Genomic DNA, 8,371 nt, shown 5'->3' with positions numbered 1-8,371 from the left:
TTCATGGGAAAACGGAGCCTAGATGAGATTGTCTTGCACCCTGTCCAGTTGCATCCTTAAAACCTCCAGTGATGGGGGTTCTGCCCCTGAGGTTGTTCTGGTGATTGATTATTCTCACTGTAAAAAAAAATCTTTCCTTTGTCAAGATGAAACTTCTCACGGTGCAGCTTGTACCTGTTGCCCCTTCTCTGTGTGGTTCCTTGTGAAGAGAGAGCCTCCATCCTCTTCGTAGCCATCCTTTTAGTGCTGGAATACTGTGATGAGGTCCCCCTGAGTCTTCTCCAGGGTTAAACGATATGATTCCTTCAGTCTTTCCTCACACGGCAGGTTCTCCAGCCCTTCGATCATCTTCATGGTCTCCTTTGGACCCTCTCCTTGTCTTTTTTGAATTGCAGAACCAGAACTGGACCATGTGCAGACTGCCAAGCGCTGAGCAAAGTGGGAAGGATCACGTCTCTATCTCTGCTAGTAGCGCCCCTGCAGAAACAGCTCAGGATCTGATTTGTCTTCATGGCTGCAGTGACATCTCACATTCAGCTTGTTGTCCACCAGCACCCACAGGTCCCTTTCACCAAGGCTGCTCCTCAGCCACACAGATCCAAGCCTGTACTGGGCTCGTTGGTTATGTTGTCCCAGGGCCAGGACCTTGCACTTTGTTAAGCTTCATACAGTTCTTGCTTCTCCCAGCCTGCCCAGGTCTCTCTGTAAGATGGCACCCATTCTGATGTGTCCACCTCACCACAGTTTAGTGTCATCAGCAAACCTGGCGAGGGTGCTATCAAGCCCACCATCCAGATCACTTATGAAGATGTTGACCAGCATGGGCCCCAGTATTGATCCCTGGGGGACCCCACTTGTGCCTGGCTGCCAGCCTGAGCAAAAACCATTAATTCCACCCTTTGAGTGCAGCCTGTTAGCCAAATTCCTACCCAACTCACAGACCACCCGTCCAATCTGTATCTTGCCAGTTTGTCTAGAAGAAGACTGTCAGAAAAAGTGCTGAGCGCTTTGGTGAAATCCGGGTAAACAATACCCTCTGCTCTCCCCATGTTGACAAGAAGATATTATTTTGCTCTAGAAGATGATGAGGTTAGTCAGGCATGATTTGCCTTTGGTAAATCCATGTTGGCTTTTTACAACCACCTGCTTCATTTGGTTTGTAGTTGTTTCTAGGAGGACTTGTTCTATTATTTTCTCAGAGGCTGAAATAAGACTTAAGGTGTCCACTAGAATGAGTAAGTACTGTTTTATCCAGTGTTTCTGGGTGTTCATTCTCAACATATTCGGCTGAGATTTTAAAGATAATGTTTTAAGAAGGTTTCATGCAAGTGTAGCTGCTCTGAAGGTTGAACCAAGAAGGGCATTAACATTGTATTCCTTTGTTTTTAGATGCACAATGTCTTTCATAGGTTTGTTTTTTGTGATGACAAGAAATATTTTAGCTTGAGATGCCTGTCCTCCCCACCCCAATCTAAAATCTAGGTGGGGAAGCAGTCAGCTCCTCTAAACACATCTCATCTGTGCTTACAGAATACCTAGTACATAAGTAGGATGGGGTTACTTCTAAAATGCAGTAAGAGCAGCTCAGTTTTTAAATCATGGCTTCTAGAGAAGGAAGAAGCAACAATTTGTATTTTCTTGTGCTCTCTCCTCATCGCCACACCCCTTGTGGCTGCGTGCCTCTTCCAATCTTAAGACGTGGGAGATGTAGGGTTGAATTTCTGTTAGGTTAAGGGAGGCACTGAGCTGGCCTCCTCTCTTTTCTGAGTGCTTTAACCTGTTAGTTATCAGATGAGAGGAGGGATACCTCTTATTCTTCCTCTGGACATATTTTAGAAATGAACATTGTGTCCCATTCATTCATCTTCAGGGAAGAATTCCAGGCTCTGGAGGCACATGCCTACAGGTCCTGACTTGGGTGTGTTTTAGAAGGGAATAGGATTCAGACTTGTGCCTAACTGATGAGGTGTAGGTGGTTCTTTCTTGGGGCTGCGTTCTGGAGACCATATGTCCAATTAACTTAACAGTCTGGTCCTAAATCTGTTGAGATTGCCCTGCACAGGGAGAGATCTGAGTGGGTAGAAAACTGTGTTGAGCAGTTTATGATTTGGAAGAAGAAATGTGATTATCCTTCTCTTATGCAGAGGAAGTACAAATAACACTTGGTCATAAACATTTCCATCTTTATTATCCAGCCACACAATTAATCTGTGTGGACTCCAGCAGCAATAGATTATTTTTTTCTTGTAAGTACCATTCATTTTAACCTGCACTTTCCTTTTAACACTGATATTCTTGACTTTTACGAGGTTGTCACAGTAAAGTCTAAATTTCACTGTTAGGTATATGTATACACAAATAGTCTTAAAGCAGATTTATAGAAATCCTTTTTTTTTTTTTTAATAAAAATAAATCCTACTCATTTAAATGAAAGTAGCTGTTTAAATGATTATTACTATGTTTGGGCAGTATACATTACAATGCCATATGTGATTCTTTATATACTGATTCGGATACTGTTTGAATCTTTTAAAAATCTGAAGTCAATAAGGGATCAGTATCAGGACTGCATTTTTAAGTTTCCATGGCAAAAGCATCCATTGGTGCTGGACAGTTGTCTTAATAGCATTTTAATGTAAATAATTGCATCTAGGCATGCTACAAGGCAAACTAATGATGCGGCTTCAAGTCCACTGGAGTTGATAAGTAGACAGAAGTATATTGACTCACTCTACATAGGAAGGTCTGTTTATACAACCAAAGGGACTAAAAACTTCTCTTAATTAAAGTATTAAATAAAGTCCAAGCTTCCCCTTGATGTTCTTGAGGTGCTTATTGCATCCTAATGTAAAGTTGGGATTGTCACAGAACTGCAAAATAACTTTCTGTCATTTTCAGATGATAAGAATTATCTGCAAGGAGAGGAGATAAAAGTAAAACAAATTAAAATTCCAGCATTTAAAAAGCCCAAGTGTATGTAAGTCAGTACACATGGCAAGTCAGTAGTCAGTGCAGGGAAAACACCAGTAGAATGAAACTTGTTTACAGGTCTGTAGATCGTTGATAGTTAGTGAGTCATTTTTCAAAACTAAGAGAGAATCTTACATATATTTAGCTAGACTTGCTGCAGAGTATATGGCCGAGGAAGTTGGATAATCTCCAAGATGCAACAAATGTCATAGGGTGAATTAATCAATTGATGATTTAAATTCTAAGTATAGCGATGTAATGTGTATATCTTTAATATGTATTGAAATAAAAATATCTGTTTCTGAAGAGAGAAATTAATATTTTGAAAAATACTATGAAAATTACTTATATGGATATGAAAATTACTTATATAGCAGCCCTATGTAGCCATATTCAGACTACCTTTTGTGATGTTCAGCATTACACTTCTGGAAGAGCTGAACATTTTTAATGATACTAGGGTAGTAGGTGGAAGTAATGTCAATGTAAGAATTTATGGTCTTCATCTTATCTCTGTGTGTTACCACAAGCACCTCTGGAAGCAGATTTAACTTTCACAAGGATGATCAAGGGGTTGGAGCACTTCTTCTATGAAGACAGGCTGAGGGCGTTGGGGTTGTTCAGCCTGGAGAAGAGAAGGCTCTGGGGAGACCTTAGAGCGGCCTGCCAGTGCCTAAAGGGGGCTACAGGAAAGCTGGGGAGGGACTCTTTGTCAGGGAGCGTATGGATAGGACAAGGGTAATGGCTTTAAACTAAAAGAGGGTACATTTAGATTAGTTATAAGGAAGAAACTCTTTATACTGAGGGTGGTGAGGCAGTGGAATAGGTTGCCCAGAGAATCTACGGATGCCTTGTCCCTGGAGATGTTCAAGGCCAGGCTGGATGGGGCTTTAGAAAGATAGAAAAAGCAAATAGAAAGCCAGAAGTTGATTGTATGACATGCAGACTGTTTTGTTTATAGATTAATTCATTTAATGTGTTCCTGGAAATTGCATACAGGATTCTGATCTCATACTGGCGGAAACTGGGTGTCATTCCTCTTTAGCCAGTGAAATTAAATTGGCATAAAACTGTTTTGCATAAGATGAATGACAGGGAAACCCTTTTGTGTAGTATGTTTGCCCAGTGGTAACAGAACTTTACGGTCATGTTTGGACCAGTGCATATTATGAATTGGTGTGTAAATACCACATTGTTGAGGTTTCTTCAGAGGCAGCCTAACAATTTTTATTTTAACATGCAGGGCCAGGCTTTTGATTGCATGCTGGCAGTTTTTGCATCGCCTAACTAAAGGAAAAATAACTGTTGAAGTCACTTGCGTGATCCAGTAAGACTGCATTTAGGATGCTTGCTGAAAAGAGGGGATGAAGACTGAGAAGCTGGTAGTTGGACTGCGCACCAGCAATACTTACTGTTTTTTTCTCCCTGCCAGCCTCCAGGTCTATGGTGTAAAAGAGGAGCAGTTCAGCTGGTTGCAGATGAACCTAGGTTGGCCATCATAGGCTGGAGGATGTCATCTAAGTGCTGCCAACGCAGGATGCAGCGCAGTGCCGTGCCATTAGAGCTGCTGATAGCATGGGGCTCTTCTTACTTCTCATCAGTCAGAACTTCATGGACTCATCTTTAGTCGTAATGTGTTGGCCTCTGATCTTATCTCACTGGTCAGAAGTATGTGCCTGGTGTTTAGATGAACTATCCATGCTGACAGAGAGTCACTTTTTTTCCGTAGTTGCACTTTATTTGCTTTTGGGGGACTGTTTGTTTTATTGAGTGAATTCCTGGCTAAAAATCCAATAGAAGGCAAAGGGTAATTAGGCAAAAGACAAAGGTAGCTTCATTTTCTCATGAATGAGTTCAGGAAGGAGAAGCAGGGAGAGAAATCAAGCAGAGCATTGCTAGCTAGTTGAGGGAAGTGATTGCCCCACTCTACTCTGCAGTAGTGTGGCCTCACCTCAAGTACTGTGTAGAGTTTTGGGTGCCACAATATCAGAAGGACATAAAACTATTAGAGAGTGTCCAAAGGAGGGCAACAAACATGGTGAAAGGTCTAGAGAGGACGATGTATGAGGGGCAGCTGAGGCCCCTTGGTTTGCTCAGCCCAGAGCAGAGCAGGCTGAGGGGAGGCCTCATGGCGGCCTGCAGCTCCCTCACGAGGGGAGCGGAGGGGCAGGCGCTGAGCTCTGCTCTCTGGGGACAGCGACAGGACCCGAGGGAATGGCATGGAGCTGGGACAGGGGAGGGTCAGGCTGGGGGTTAGGGAAAGGTTCTGCACCCAGAGGGTGGTCGGGCACTGGGACAGGCTCCCCAGGGCAGTGGTCACGGCACTGAGCCTGCCAGAGTTCAAGAAGTGTTTGGACAATGCTTTCAGACACATGGTCTGATTTTTGGGTGGTCCTGTGTGGATCCAGGAGTTGGAGTCGATGATCCTTGTAGGTCACTTCCAACTTGGGATATTCAATGGTTCTATGAAATTATGTTTGTAGACAAATGCTCTGTAATGTTTTGAAATAATATAAAAACTTTTGCAAAAGGAGCAAGCCTTTAGATTTCAAAACACCGGGAGTTTATTCAATTGTAAATAAGGATTAATCTTAGTGTAAGATAAGGCCACATAATTAGGCCTTATCTGATGACTATTAGTAGGATGGTAAACATAACTATTTGAATGCAATTATGGGCATCATTAAGTGAATGATAAGTAACCTCTATATTTGTAGTTTCAGTTTGCTTAAGAGAGTAGGATCTTATTCTATTGGCATCTGTTGCTACTTACGTTAACTACTGGAGTTATAAGGCTGAGAGGGAGCTCTTCAAGCACTGAATAATGGGCAGACCCCCAATCCTTTTTCTGACAACGCTTCATCTCAGGGTCTTTGACCCTGGCATCCAGGAATCTTACACCTCTGTTGTTTATGAGCTTTCCTGTGGTACTTCAAGCTGCACATAAGTCAGTGTAACTGGGCTTCTGCCAAATCAGGTGATCCTGTTCCCCCAACCATGGTTTACCTCTGCCTCCTTTGTATCAGAGCTAGTGTAAATGAGAATACCGAGTGGGTCAGACCAAGACATAACTGTCCTTTTTTTCTCTTTGATTGATTAGGCTTGTGCTGAGATTGATTAGTTTTCAGTACTAACAAATTGGTTTAAAAATAAACGCAGAATTTATGAGCTGAATACACTGCTATGTTCTGTCTTCTTTATGGAATACGCCAAACGTGGATTTTAATTCTCTTGTAAGATGATAAACAGAAAACCATTATTATGATTTTTTAAAAGATTTTCTGAATAATACATAAATAAGAAATAGTAATGCACCCAGCTGCTAGAAGCCTTCACATGATGAGCCATGCTTCTGCATCTTTAAAACCTGTGCTACTATAACCATACTAAATAAAGAGAAAAATCAGATCATCACAGGGATCTGCTTATGCTGAAAGAATATTGATTTCAGTATGAAGTTCAAACTGTTCTTAAAGAGGAGTTTAAACATATAGGTGATATATGTATAGGTGATTTTAGTCAAATTAGTATCTGGAATTTATTTTAGTTAGACAAATTTGAAGTGCTTTAATGAGACAGATTTACAGGGTTTTACATCCTGGAAAACTCCAAGGGTCTCAGTAGAGACAAATAGGACATATGTCATCATTTGTCTCATTTTTTTTTGTGTACTCACGGTAAGCACAAATACATGTTCTGTCACCTTGAATTTTTTGAGCTTGTCTGTCCACTGAAATGATAAACTCCCAGGGGGCACTCAGATGTTTGCAGGAGCTTATAGAACACGAACCTTATTTCTAACGCCCGATTTTCAGATGTCAGATTGTGAAACACTGCCCGCTAATATACTTACATCATCTGAAAACCAGCCCTGATACCGATGGCAATTTCCAAATGGTAACTGTTTCTGGTTCACCCAAGTGCTGAAGCAACATCAGAAGTTAGCATAGCATGTGAGAACAGTATCTTCATTTCAAAACACACTGTGAGTTTGGGAAAATATGTGATTACTTCCATGTGTATAGCAATTCCACTCTGGGGAAAATTCTGGAGGAATCTAAGCTGCAAATGCAATGAACTGGGAAGTATTTATAAACGCAATTTATGGTGAGTATATTTTTTCAGGCCTATTTCAACTACTCAAATCCTACTGTCAGGTTCCTACTCAACCCAGCTTCAGGTTCTTACACAATGTTTTGGTAAGTTTAAACATTTGATCAAGTAGGTCTTGATTCATAGGAAAGCAAACAGGTTTGAGGATTTTTTTTTCCTACTTTCATAAATCCCAAACCAGTTACACTGCATTCCTGTTAGCATGGCGTCCTTCATGAAGAAATAAGTATTACACAGAGTATGTATGCAATTTTTGAATAGAAAACAATCTGTAGTTCTATTAGCATCCTTTAACTTCTGATTCACAGAGGAAGGTGAAGTGTTTTGTGCTGTCCTCACACTGAGACACGCTCTGCTAAGATGTGGTTCAGACTATGAAAAATAAGTTAAAGACCAACTATCTCACTTTCACTGTATGATTTTTAATGAGACAACTACAGCAGTTACTCACCCAACTAATGCTAATGAATATTTTAGTTCATTCACAGCTGCTAATACAATCTCATGTTCATCAGTGCCTGATCTTGTGCTTTTTTTTCCAGTCATCTTTTCACTTCTTATATATGCTCCTCCATTATCATGAGTGTTGTCATTCTTAACAGTAAGTAACTCTTCAGAGTGGACTTGCACATTGTTCTTAGAGATTCTGAATGAGGGGAGGGAAAGGGAAGATGAATTAGCTACCAGGAAAATTTTGTTATTTATTTACAAGACAGTAAGTGAAAACTAAAACCAAATGAGCTTAAAAGAGCAGCCTCCCTACACATCTCTGATTCTAAAAAAAAATATTTCATCTACTCTGGAATCTGATTTGGGATGGGATCTTATGTTCACATACCCTTCTGAGTGTTTACAGTGTGTAGCAGTGCATTTCAAATACTTGCCTTTCCATTTTCGGCTTACCAGTAATTTTGTGGAGCTGTTTAAATAGCTTAAATTTTAATCCACAGGTATTTAGAGGAAGGAGGAATCAGTGGTCAAAAAACACAGCTCATTAATTTTGCGTAATAGTAAAAGAATAAATAGGCCAGTATTCTATGCATTATTTTACTAATAGAATAGTTTAATTGCACTGAAGTTAATGTTTATATGGTACTTTGAAGTTATAATTTGTTGTGCTGGACTAATGTAGTGTTCATACACTTCTACATTTAGCTATATTCTACTTGGAAAGAAATTATTAACCTAGCATGAAGTCCTTGGGTTTTCTGGTACACAGTGAAAAAAAACAGGTGGGATCCGGCTGACCAAGTGCTTATGTGTATCTCTGAGCTATCTGGCTAGACCC

This window comes from Anser brachyrhynchus, assembly GCF_964034855.1.
Source record: "Anser brachyrhynchus genome assembly, chromosome: 2".
NCBI lineage: Eukaryota > Metazoa > Chordata > Aves > Anseriformes > Anatidae > Anser > Anser brachyrhynchus.
The sequence above is the reverse complement of the archived record's forward strand: the minus strand, read 5'-3'. Positions refer to the sequence as shown.